General features: G+C 35.9%; 1 long non-coding RNA gene across 1 annotated transcript in view; it reads left to right on the top strand.

Annotated features, from left to right (window-relative positions):
• Positions 1 to 453: 453 nt before the first annotated feature.
• LOC118837432 overlaps positions 454 to 12,021 on the top strand; it is a 40,042-nt gene continuing 28,474 nt past the window's right edge. The window contains exon 1 of the long non-coding RNA XR_005009560.1: positions 454 to 513. This is a non-coding gene — a long non-coding RNA (uncharacterized LOC118837432). The remainder of the gene's footprint in view (positions 514 to 12,021) is intronic.

Consider the following 12,021-nt stretch of genomic DNA (forward strand, 5'->3'; position numbering starts at 1 on the left):
AAAATTATTTTTTCAATGGTAGGGTAAACTTTCTCACTTAAAATATTGTTATAGTACTAATCTGTTAAACAAATCCTTTATTTCATAGAGAGTTAGAAAGGTACGCTTCAGGCCAACTCATCTGAATTATGATGGATTCCAAATTGGTAAAATTCAAATGAATGATGTTTTGTTGTACTGGTACGGTTTTTGTTTTTTCTTTTCTTTCTCCCTGGACAGACTACAGATGCAGTGTTCTGGATTCTAATCCTTTGTCTCTTATTTTGATGCACATTTGTTCTTCACTTAGATATGTAAATATATAGGACTTTATCATTTTCGAAGCAATTAATATGTATTTATCTATCCACAAATGGTCACTCTCTTCTCTCTTCTAGTTATAAGGTTGGTATGAAAATTCAAGGTAGTATCTCAGCAGATGGCTAAATTTAAGTTTTTTTTTTTCTTTTTACAGTTTCACAGAAAAAAGTGTTAAGAATTGTTCTTAACCACCTCAGACTCCGGAGAGTGAAGGTAATATTAATGAAATATTCTTTAGCATATATGAACGTCTTCAAATGTTGTAAGATGTTTGCGGTCCTTCATTCATTATCTCATACTGAAGAAGCCTTTGGCAAGGTACCCTCATTGACTATGTCTACTAGTCAGAATAATTATAATATCCGTTATAAAGTGTTTTAAGGCTTGCAAAGCATTCTCCATATATTATCTAATTTGAATATCTACAATCCTTAAAGGAAGACATTTTACAATTTCTTAATGTCTGAATTGAATTATTTCCTTATTTCTTCTCTTCATTGGAATAGCATTATCTTTCTTATTATATTTATTAATTTAGGACTCTTCTACATTTATATCTTATTTATATTTTCATTTAAATAGAAATGTTGGCTTAGAGCCAGGACTGTGCTGGAGCCAGCTCTAACAGGCTTACAGGCTTGTGATTGTTAAATTTTCAGTGTATGCATTTACCCCTCTGAAATCAGCAATCAGTACAAACTCAGGCTTTATTTTTTGTAGATTGTCTAGTCTTAAGAAAGTATTAATAATGAAGATTAACCTTAAAAATGTGTACATAAATTTCTTCTCTCCCCCATACCCTCCGGAAAGCTGAGTTGTTCAACATTTACTGGCTTCCCCCCTTACTGCTCCATAAACATGGCTTGAATTCAGCATGAGTGCCATAGAAAGCTCAGAGAATGAAGTCACCATAATAGTGGAGACCTGGTCACTACAAGCTAATCATAATAATAATAGATGGCATTTATATAGCACTTTAAGGTTTGCCAAGTGCTTTTACATTCATTATCTCATCTGAGCCTCTTAACACCCCTGCTTTGAGTCAAAAAGACAATACCCAACCTTCATCAAACAAGAGAGAACATTAAAACAAACCATAAGAGAGGTATAGAAGTATTCAGAAAGTGACAAAATGCCCAATTGCATCAGTTTAGATCAACTTGAATGGCTACCAGTGACCAGCAGGCCAGAATTTCAGTTAGCAGCCATGAAGGTCACAGTAGATTTCTTTGGCTGAACTGTATAGAGAGCTCACCAGGACTGAAGAAGGATCTCTAGACAAGAGGAGGATGTAATTACTTTGCTTCTTACATGCATGGTTAGACCTTCCAGCTAGAATAGCATGGAAGGGTAATTTATTATAGAGGAGTAAATCACAGATTACATTGGAGGGGGGTGGAATGGGGAGATCCAACCATCCCTTTTGTGAATATATACACATAAGCATGTGTGAAAGCTTGTTTTTAATTTCTTTACACCAGTGCACACCTCCAACATTCCGTTTAGCAGGGGAATATGCAAATTGTTCCAAATGCAGCAGCAGCAGCAGCAGCCCTTTCACCTGAATGTCAAAACTGTCAGGGAGATTTAAATCAAATCTCTAGAATAGTTTTCTAAACCAGCCAGCCCAAAGATGGAGGTACCAACCCACTGCAAAAATTTCTTCCCCCCACTTCAGAAAAGCTCCTGCATGTCAACAGGCTAATGTCAGAGTTCTAATTCATCTGCTTTCTAATTTTAACCTTTTAAGGGTTTTATTTTATTTGGCTTAATTATGGTATTTTCTACAAATTAATGATAAATGCCTTGATTAATAAAACCAAATGTCAGAGAAAATGACAACTTGATGAAAAATTAATACTCGGCAATATTTTAAGGTACAGAAGTACTAAGGATGTACACTCCAAACCCTGTCTATACCGCATCAGTTCTGTATGTAGCAGGGAAAAAGAATCTAAGTGCTCCCCATTTTCCCCCACTATATATATAGAGTCTACGCTTCCTTCTGTTGCCGTCTGTGGCAGGAATAGGACTTTCATTGAGGTAATTCTTTTGGGTAACAATGTAGCACATAGAACACCTTTCACTTTTTCATTCCTGGAAATTCAAATTAGTGTATCTTTGGAGTTTGTTTTTAAATGAGGCTATCATTCTTTGTACCATATTGGCCAGGGTTTGAAGAAAGAATCCATGACATAAAGTATAGTAATTGGTGATCAGATCTCTGACTTGTGGATTCTTCACAGTCCATTCAGATGTGCCTATTTCAGTTCTTGCATTTTAAAACTATTTAGTAAAATAATAAATCCACATGGAGAGCATAGCCTTTCACAGAAAAAGAGTTTGTTGAAATGAAAAATTTGCTATTTTTGTAAATAGTTTCTTTCAAGGTCTTGTTAAATAAACAGCCTAAGATTTGGTTGGAATACAAATATAAAGCTGTAACTTGTAGATTTTCTTGAATAATGCTTGGTAGTCAGACAAGCTAAGGTACCAATGAAATGTGTTTAATTTTTAACTGGTATGGGGGAGGAGAAGAAGAGATACCTTAGCTTAAGCACTCATTCCATCTTCACTGTTAAATACAAGGATGACTTGGGAGTTTGTATGTCTTAAAATCTGAAGACTGCTGTTTCTAAAAGATGCAGTAAAGGTTTGACAAATGCGCTGTTGACCTTGGTTGGTTTATGCTGCTTTTTGGGGGGAAATATATTTTCTGGAATACTCCAGGAAGTGTACTTAGAACAGAAATATAGTCATGATGGGTTCTTTTGTGTTTTAGTTATCATTTAGTTGTTCAGGGATAAAACGCTCATAGAATATACCATCAGTTAAATGGACTCACTTAGACCATCTGTTCACAAACTGACAGGATGGCCATACCTACCTACCTATTAACATGGTTCCTTGCCAACCAATGTTAAAATTCCTACTTCCTACAATGTGCAGAGTAATACTAGAAAGGGAATATTAGGAGTATTGCAATGTATGGTAAGATAAATAGAGAAAAGAGTTCGTCCACATCCTATAAACATGCCAATCCCAAGAAGAAATTTTTATTCATGTAGATTTGTTCTTTATGTTTAAAATTGGAGATGGATTAGGCAGAACATTCCTTTGGCTGGCTCAATATTTTACTCTTTTTCTACCTTGTTTTGTGTCCAAGCATCCAGTCTGTACTGGCATTGATGCTTTATGGGAAGAGGGCCACCCCCATTGCTGCCATGACTGCTTACATACCTGTCATGAATGATAGCACAAGGCACTAGTTAATCATTACGTTGTAACTTTGTCTTTTCCTTCACTGCTGATTACTGCCCATGTGGGTATGCATGTGGGTAACTGCACTTAGGCTTCTAACACAAAGTTCATCTTTATATCCTCATGCTAGGTTTTATGGCCATGCACATGCACATGCACATCATTCTTGTGCAGATTCTATTAAATACAGTATGTGTATCTGTGTGTTTTCTTCCTACCTATTTTGTTTATATAAAACCCCCATTGTATTACACCTCTGGAAGTAAGTCAATTCTGTGGGTTATGTATGAAAAAAAGAAATTATATAGCATGGGTAAGATGGTCATAACCTACTTAGTGCTATTGGTTTTGTAAGGTTTTTAGTTGGGATTTGGGTCATTTTGGCTAAGTATTCCAAGTGAATCTCATCCATTTGCCAAAGGCCTATGATTCTATGCAGAGGAGGAAGAAAGAATTAAATTTAAGATCTTCTCTAAGAGAATTTTGCTTGGCAATAAATTTATTGACTCCAGAAAGGAGAACTGCATCAGTTTTGCACAGCTTGAACCTTTTGTTCCAAGGAGTTGAGTTATGGTATTTCAAACCTGATGCTTGGTCTGCTCACAGACAACAATCAGCTGGTGTTCTTTGGAGAATCTGAGTCTTATTGGAAGTTAATCTGTGACTGCTGGACCCTCACATTTAAAAAGAAGAACTCCATCTCAGTCCTGTGCAAATGCTTCATTCCTTATAGTCTCAGAAATTTACTGGAAATGTTCTATTACTCTTGGGAATTAGATATTAATGAACACCTCATGATAAACATCCTACACATATTTTAGACATGTATATACAGTCATTTTGGAAATACTATATCCAGAAAGCTGACTTTTCCCTCTCCCAATTTTCCAACACTGACCAAATGTTCAGTAAATGTTTGTTGGTTTGATTTTATTCTATGAGTCACCTAAAATAACCTTGGCTGCAGGGATCTTGAGAAAGAGTTTTGGCTACTTAAAAGAGCCCTAAGTGAATTACTGTGCTTTATATGAATAACAGTTAGAAGGGTGACAAGAATAAAGTTCAAGACCAGTTTTAACTCCTACAAAGCTAACGTCATGTAGTCTTATTAAATGCCCCTCAAAATGTCTTTATTTTTCTGGAGATAAATGAGTTCAGTATTTCAACAACTAACAATTGAACCATATTCTCTCTGTATGTGGTTCCTTGGCTTAATGTCAGATACTTTCAGAAACTGTGTTAACCCTTTCATATTCCTATAGTACTACTATTCTATAAGCTGTTTATTCAGTGCATTAAATGGCTACACACTGGCTTGAAGGAACTGATTGAGATTTCAGAAGTCCTTAATGTACAATCTGAGTACCGACAGAAATTTGATTCACTATGGAGTAGCATTCATTTCCCTAAGATGATAGGGTTTTTTGTTTGTTTGTTTTTTTTTTAGCCCTGATCTGTTATTATTTTGGTGTAGCTGGTACACACCTGCAATTCCTATGTAACTTAGAATCCTAGAGACTTTTCTGAGGCCCTAAGGGGACTGAATAATGGTCACACAGCTAGTATGTGTCAGAAGCAGAACTTGAACCCATGTCTTTCATAAGCATACGCCATGAGTCGACTACTCCACTGTAAGCTGCCTTTCAGGTTTGCTTGCTATATTACTATAGTAGGCAGCTTTAGGTTAGTAGTTACATAACCTGTGCTGCTAAAAGGAAGGTTAAAACTTGTGCGAACAGTGCAGAATTTTTGTATCACTTTCCTATAGGTTACTTCCCCCCCCCCCAAATAAGCCATTCAAGCCTGTGTGTTATTTAGTGATTGCATAAATATTTCCATGCCTTTTACTTACTTTTGAGGCAGATCAAATTCTGTTTTCCTTTGCAAATAGCATTATTTTAGTGTTGCTCAGCACACCTTAATAGTGCCCAGTTAATTTGTGAATATCAGAATTAGAGAGACTCTGAATTGTGTGGAAACAATATATTTACAGGGATCAAGACAGTGTTATTAATACCTTTGTCAGATTAAACAAGAGTCAGACAAATATAAGAACAGATGGGAGAAAGACACCTATCAAAACTCAGTGTATGTGGGCTGGCCCAATGAAACAATGGCAGCACATTACAAGGCTAAAAGGAAAACATTAGAGTCAGATTTAAACTATTTTAGCTAGATTGGAGATGTTTTCTCCCTGTTAGTTTTCATGTCATATATTGTTTTACATAGTTAAGTTTCTCGTACATCTGTATCATTTGAGAATAGAAAAGAATATCTCTGTTTTTCAAAAAAGTTTAGCATTCCCAGAAAAATCTCTTGGAGGAATCAGGTAATGGGAAATGGATCATTTAGTCTAGTGTTAGATAGAGGTAAAAAAAATTTCTGAAAAGAAAGGGGGGCAATGGAAATTTTATATCTTTTCTATACTCTTTCAGTTTCCTTATGTTGACATGCAGATTTGCACATACTGTCAGTTACATTTAGAGACATATCTGATGGTCTTCAGTTTGCTTTGCTTTTATTTTCAGAGTTTTCTTTTTAGAGTGGGCAAGGGTAATTGTCAGAGTTGTGATCTGAATTTGACTTGTGACTAAAATATACTTCGTCACCTAAAGCTAGTCACTTATCTTTTCTATGTCTCAGTCTCCTCTCTTGTGAGATAGGAATAATGATGTTTCTCTCTCTCTCTCTCTCTCTCTTTCTCTCTCTCTCTCTCTCTCTGTCTCTCTCTCTTTTAACCAAAGTGTTTTGTAAATCTTGAAGCAGTATATTAAATGGGAGTTATGATAACTTCTTGTTATGTTTATCTAGTATATCCTTAGTAACTAACGATTGTCAAGCTGATTAATTTTATACTGATATAAATAAAAATAATAATGATTATTAAAGGCATGAAGAGTTAGAATAAAGGTTATCCTTTAAGTAAACAGAAGAGCTGTCTCTACAGTAATAGAGAATTCATGACCTTCCTTAGTAACTGTTCTCGAATTTTAATTGACCTAATCATCAAAACATTTTTCTAAGTATTTAAAATAAGCCTTCTTAGTTACATTTTGAATCCTTTACTCCTTTCTTTTCCCTTGTGTTTTATGCATTTACATACTCCAACATTTAAAAAGATGTGTTTTCAGGGGTACTTTTACTCCTTCCATTAATTCTGATTGTCCCCCTCTTAACTACCTCATAAATGGTCTTTCTGAATTTTAATGACCAGAAAATTAAAAAAAACAACCAAAACTCAGCATTGCCTGATGGCCAACCCACAGCCCCAGTGAGCTGCTGCCTATTGTAGGACTTTTGTTGTTGTTTATTCGTGTACAACTCTTTGTAACCCCATTTAGGGTTTTCTTGGCAAAGACATTGGAGTGATTTGCCCTTTCCTTCTCCAGCTCATTTTACAGATAAAGAAACTGAAGCAGACAGGGTTAAGTGACTTGCTCAGGATCACACAGCTGGTATGTATCTGAGACTGTATTTGAACTCAGGTCTTCCTGACTCTAGGCCTGGTGCTCTATCCACTGCATGACCTAGCTGCCCTCATAGGGATAAATGCATGCAAGCCTTTAGAGGTTGGCAAAATCTGACAGAACTTGTGTTCTATTGCCATAAGACTTTGAAAATCCAGGGTGACCTCTCTAACACCATGAGGCATTGGAGTGTGACTGTAGGTACAGTTACATATCCATTCTTAATTCTTATTCTACTGTTTATTCCTCGTGCAACACCGTATAGGTCACTTTACCTCTGTAGGTTTCACTTCTCTTACTTGTAAAGAGAAGGGGTGTGGGAGGAGAATTGGACCACATAACTTCTAAGGTCCCCTCCAGCTCTAACCCTATGGCCTTATGTTCCTATAATTGTTCCCCTCTAGTTTTAATTAGTGATTTAGATTGGACCTTTAGAAAGCAAACAAGGGCTTGGCTCTTTGGTAACGGAAAGGTTATCTCTTTGATGTTATGTCATCTTTTTGTTTGCTCTTTTGGCTATCAAACACCCCCAAATTGTGAAGAAACCTTCAAAGGCCTAGGACCTACAGATGCCTGAAGTAATGTTTGAGAACTAGCTTTAGATCTTCAGGAGAACTAAATATTAGACTTCATAGACTTAGTGTGGTAAGTTTTAGTGATAAAAAGTCCCATATCCTTCTTTTTCATGTCATCTAAATGTACATTTTCCATACTTTTCTTTTCATGCTTACCCAGAGGTGATTATATGGGAGCAAATGGCAGATCTAGCTAAGCTTTATCCTCTCTTCTCTTTGGAAGTCTCTGAAGTTACAGCCCAACCTTGGGCATCCTAGACCCACATTGCATTAGCTCTGTTGTATGAGTATGCTCTGACACAGAATTATCCTGAGAAGTCTAGCTCTGTCCGAAGATACCTTCGGTTCAGAGGATTCTGGCGCATTCAGGTGAGTTCTGGGGTCATCTGTGGCAGATGAGGGATGGCCTGATATTTGGATGACTAGGTTGACTTATGAGGTAGGTAACCAATACCTGATGATTTTGGAGAGTATGCTACAGACAAACAATAATTAAACCATCAAAAGTAGTGCCAGGCACCAAATTTCAAAATTGTGGATACTCCTAAACTTTTAGAATTATTACTAAAAGTAAAAATTTTATAAGATTAGTTTTTACCAATTTGGAGTTCAGTTTGGATTGAGGTTGCAGAAACAGAAAGGCAGCAGCAGGTGAAGGAAATTTGCATTTTCCCTTCCTGACATTGGACATGTGTGTGGAATATTTTCATCCTCTGATCAGATAGTTCATTATGTTCTTTTTTGGATTTGTGCTTTTTTGGCCTTCCAGCCTTGCATGCTCTCTCTGTGGCCTTCCAAGTCATTATGCTGGACTTCAGCCTTAGCCAGTAAAACGGCCATTCCCCACATCAGCTGTCCACTTGGACACACATCCCTTTCACTATTCAAATCATTTGTATTCATACAATGTATAATAGATGGATTTGTCACATTGCTCAGAGATAATCAGTTTTTAAAAGTTATAATTTGAGCTTTGCCCTCTAAAACTGCAGATTACAAGGTTTGACCCAGAAGGTTCATGGTATGGCACAACAGTCGTTAATTATAGTTTTTAAGGGACATTTCATCAGTGGTAAGATTTAGGTTGTTACAAAAACAATTTTAATCATTTTTCCTTTAACTTTCAGGAAAGAATCCTGAGACATATGCCTCTGTGTGTGTGTTTATTTTTTAGAAGCACATATTAAATATATTTAGAGAGACAGGTTAGAGAAATGGGAAAAATACTCATCTAGGAGCCAGGAGACAATTGTTAGGCTCTAGGTTTTGCAGTGGTTAAAACTCAGTAAGTGACCTTGGGCCAGTCACTTCAGTCTCTTAAGGGTAAAAGGAGAGGATTGGCATAGGGTGATCTCTCAGATTTCTTCTATCTCAAAAATTCTAATTCCAATATTTTTATATTTATGCATGCATTTATATAACACATATACATAAAATTAATAATTGAATACACATATTTATATCTGTATCTTTCTGTTGACTTTTACCCCCGCTTTGAGGTAAAATGCCCATTTTACTGGCTAATAAGGTAACCTGAAAATTAAAATTATGCTAAAGCCCATTCGTTTTATTTGACTCTTTTACCATTTTCATTTAAATGTTGCTTTTTTTTCTGTTGTGGCACTCATGATGCATAGGTGTGTACGGCATACCTTGTGTGCCCTGAAGTATGTGCACACAGTCACAGACACAGACACACACATATACACACACACACAAACACATACTCTCTCTGTCTCTGTCTCTCTCTGTCTCTCTGTCTCTCTCTCTCTCTCTCTTTCTTTCTTTCTCCTTTTGTTTAAAAGCATCCAAAGACTATCAGTACTGTTGTGGGAAAACGTACTCTTTCGCAGATGATTCTTCCCATGTGTGCTCAAAGATATACAAAACAGCAAAATGATAGAAAAAAAGGCCAAAGTCAGAAAAAAACACCCCTATAGTTATGGGTCCTCTGCTGGTTTTATCAGAAATTCACATGGAGGGACTTACTGAGTTTTTCATTATAGAGAAGAATGAGAGTAGGATGAAACCTGTAGATAAATGTCTGCATACATCTAAAAATAGCTCAGAGTATATAGAAAGTATTCTGTTGACACTGAATAAATGACTCATAATTTTTTGATGATTTCTTAATTTATGAAGCAGTTTTTCTCATTTTTCACTAAATTTCATTCCCTGTTGAGGGCTATATGATTGCCAAGTTCACAAGATTAAATCTAAAGCATTAAGGAGAGGCCAGCAAAGAAAAGCATCTGAATAATTCTCTTCAAAAATCTATAACCACCATTTTGTGACTCATGCCTTGAATATTTTAGAAATGGTTGAATGGGTTTTCTCCAAACTTTCCAAATTCCTCAGCAAACTGAAAGTAGCATAACACATTTTCATTCAAGAAGTCTGCTAAGTGAGGAGAAAGTCATTGAGCACTTTGGCCATAGAATGAGAGTGACTTTCCACTACTCTTAGATGGATAATTACGAAAAAGATTTCTGAAGACAACATAGGAGAGAGCATTTCCTTCCATTATTTGCAAAAGTGAGAGGCCATGGACTTTTATGGAATGGACTTTTTTGACATTGTTTTATTTTTCTGAACTGTCTTTTCTTTCTCTCTCTTTTTTATTCTTGTTTTAAAGATGTTTCTCCATGAAGTGTGAGATAGAGCTGTATTTTGGGAAATGCAAATGATATAAAAGCAAAAGATGTCAATAAAAATTGTTTTTAAAAAGATCTGATCCTTTTAGTTGTATTTTAAAGATTTTCATGGTCATTTTGCTACACAGAAGCTTCTTTGTTTAAACTTCAGGGTTACATAAAGCAATATTGTCAGCGTTAGTGCTCCAAACTGTTTTAGTGGCCTCCATAGAGGCTTTTCACCAAAAGTTAATTTTTCCAAAATTAATTTTTGTTATACCTTATCCTTCATGTCTATGTCTCATGTTTTGTTTTTCTTCTTTGTCTTCCATGTATTAATCATGCTTCCCTGTTTTCCTCTCAATGGTCCAAATTTGTGATTTCATCAGCATAGGGTAGCTAGGTGGCACAGTGGATACAGTGCCGGGTCTGGACTCATCTTTCTGAGTTCAAATCTGGCTTCAGACACTTACTAGCCGTATTATCCTGGCCAAATCATTTAACCCTGTTTGCCTCAGTTTGCTCATCTGTAAATGGACTGGAGGAGAAAATGGCAAACCACTCTCATATCTTTGCCAAGAAAACTTCAAATGTGGTCACAAAGAGTTGGATGTGACTGAAATGACTCAACAACAACAACAGTATGGGGAACTTCCTTGACAGATACGGTTCACCAATTCATCTGTAATTTATAACCTTAGCGAATTACTCCAGTCATTGAAAAATTAAGTGACTTACCTAGAGTCACATGGTTAGAATGTCTTAAAGACAGGACTTGAACTCATATTTTCCAGATCCCAATGCTGCTTCTCTATGCATTTTGCCACTTTGCTTCTCACTTTCCTTATAGCTTTATTGAAGTAGATAACACATGACATTCTACTTAAAAATTTGTGTTACACTAACATATATTTAACATTTCTCTTCAACATTTTTTTTCTCGTGACTTGTTATTTTCTCTTATTATACCATACACTTCTTTCTTGTTTTAGTCTTTACCTTCCTTTCCCATGTCTAAACTTTCCACCATCTTTTATGTAATCCCAGTTCCATTGTTTGAAATAGTTATTCTGCATAACTGCAACCTATATTTATTACTATAATAAATTACTATAATACTGTGGTAAAATGCTATAGTAAATTCCTATAATAATATCTTCCATTTATGATACTAATGATGATGATAATGATAGCTGATATCCCTGTGGTACTTTAAGTCAACAAGGATTTATTAAGCACCTACTACATACCAGGCATTGCACTAAGCAGTGAGAATATAAAGAAAGGACAAAAGAGTCTCTGTCCTTAAAGAGCTGACAATGTAATGGGGGAGACAACATACAAACAACTATATACAAACAAGATATATATGGAATAAATTAGAGATGATCTCCAAGGGAAGACACTTAACATTGAGGAGGAACAGGAAATACTTTTTGCAGAAAGCATGGACCTAATTAAAGGAAACCATGAAATCCAGGAAGTAAAAAGGAAGAGGAAGAGAATTTCAGGCATGGGGGACAGCTGGAAAATACTCACAGAGTCAGGAGATATAGTGTTTTGTGTGAAAAATAGCAAGGATATCAGGATGATCATAGAGTACATAAAGTGGGGAGGAAGGTATGAGAAACTTGGAAAGGTAGGAAGGGACCAGGTGTTGAAGGGTTTTAAGAGCTAAAAAGGTTTCCCAAATACTTATCGACATCCCACTTGATTCTTAGGACAGGTGGGTACATACAAGGTATTATTATCTACATCACTTTACAGTTTTGAAAATACATGCTT

Source organism: Trichosurus vulpecula, chromosome 2 (assembly GCF_011100635.1).
Source record: "Trichosurus vulpecula isolate mTriVul1 chromosome 2, mTriVul1.pri, whole genome shotgun sequence".
NCBI classification, from domain to species: Eukaryota; Metazoa; Chordata; class Mammalia; order Diprotodontia; family Phalangeridae; genus Trichosurus; species Trichosurus vulpecula.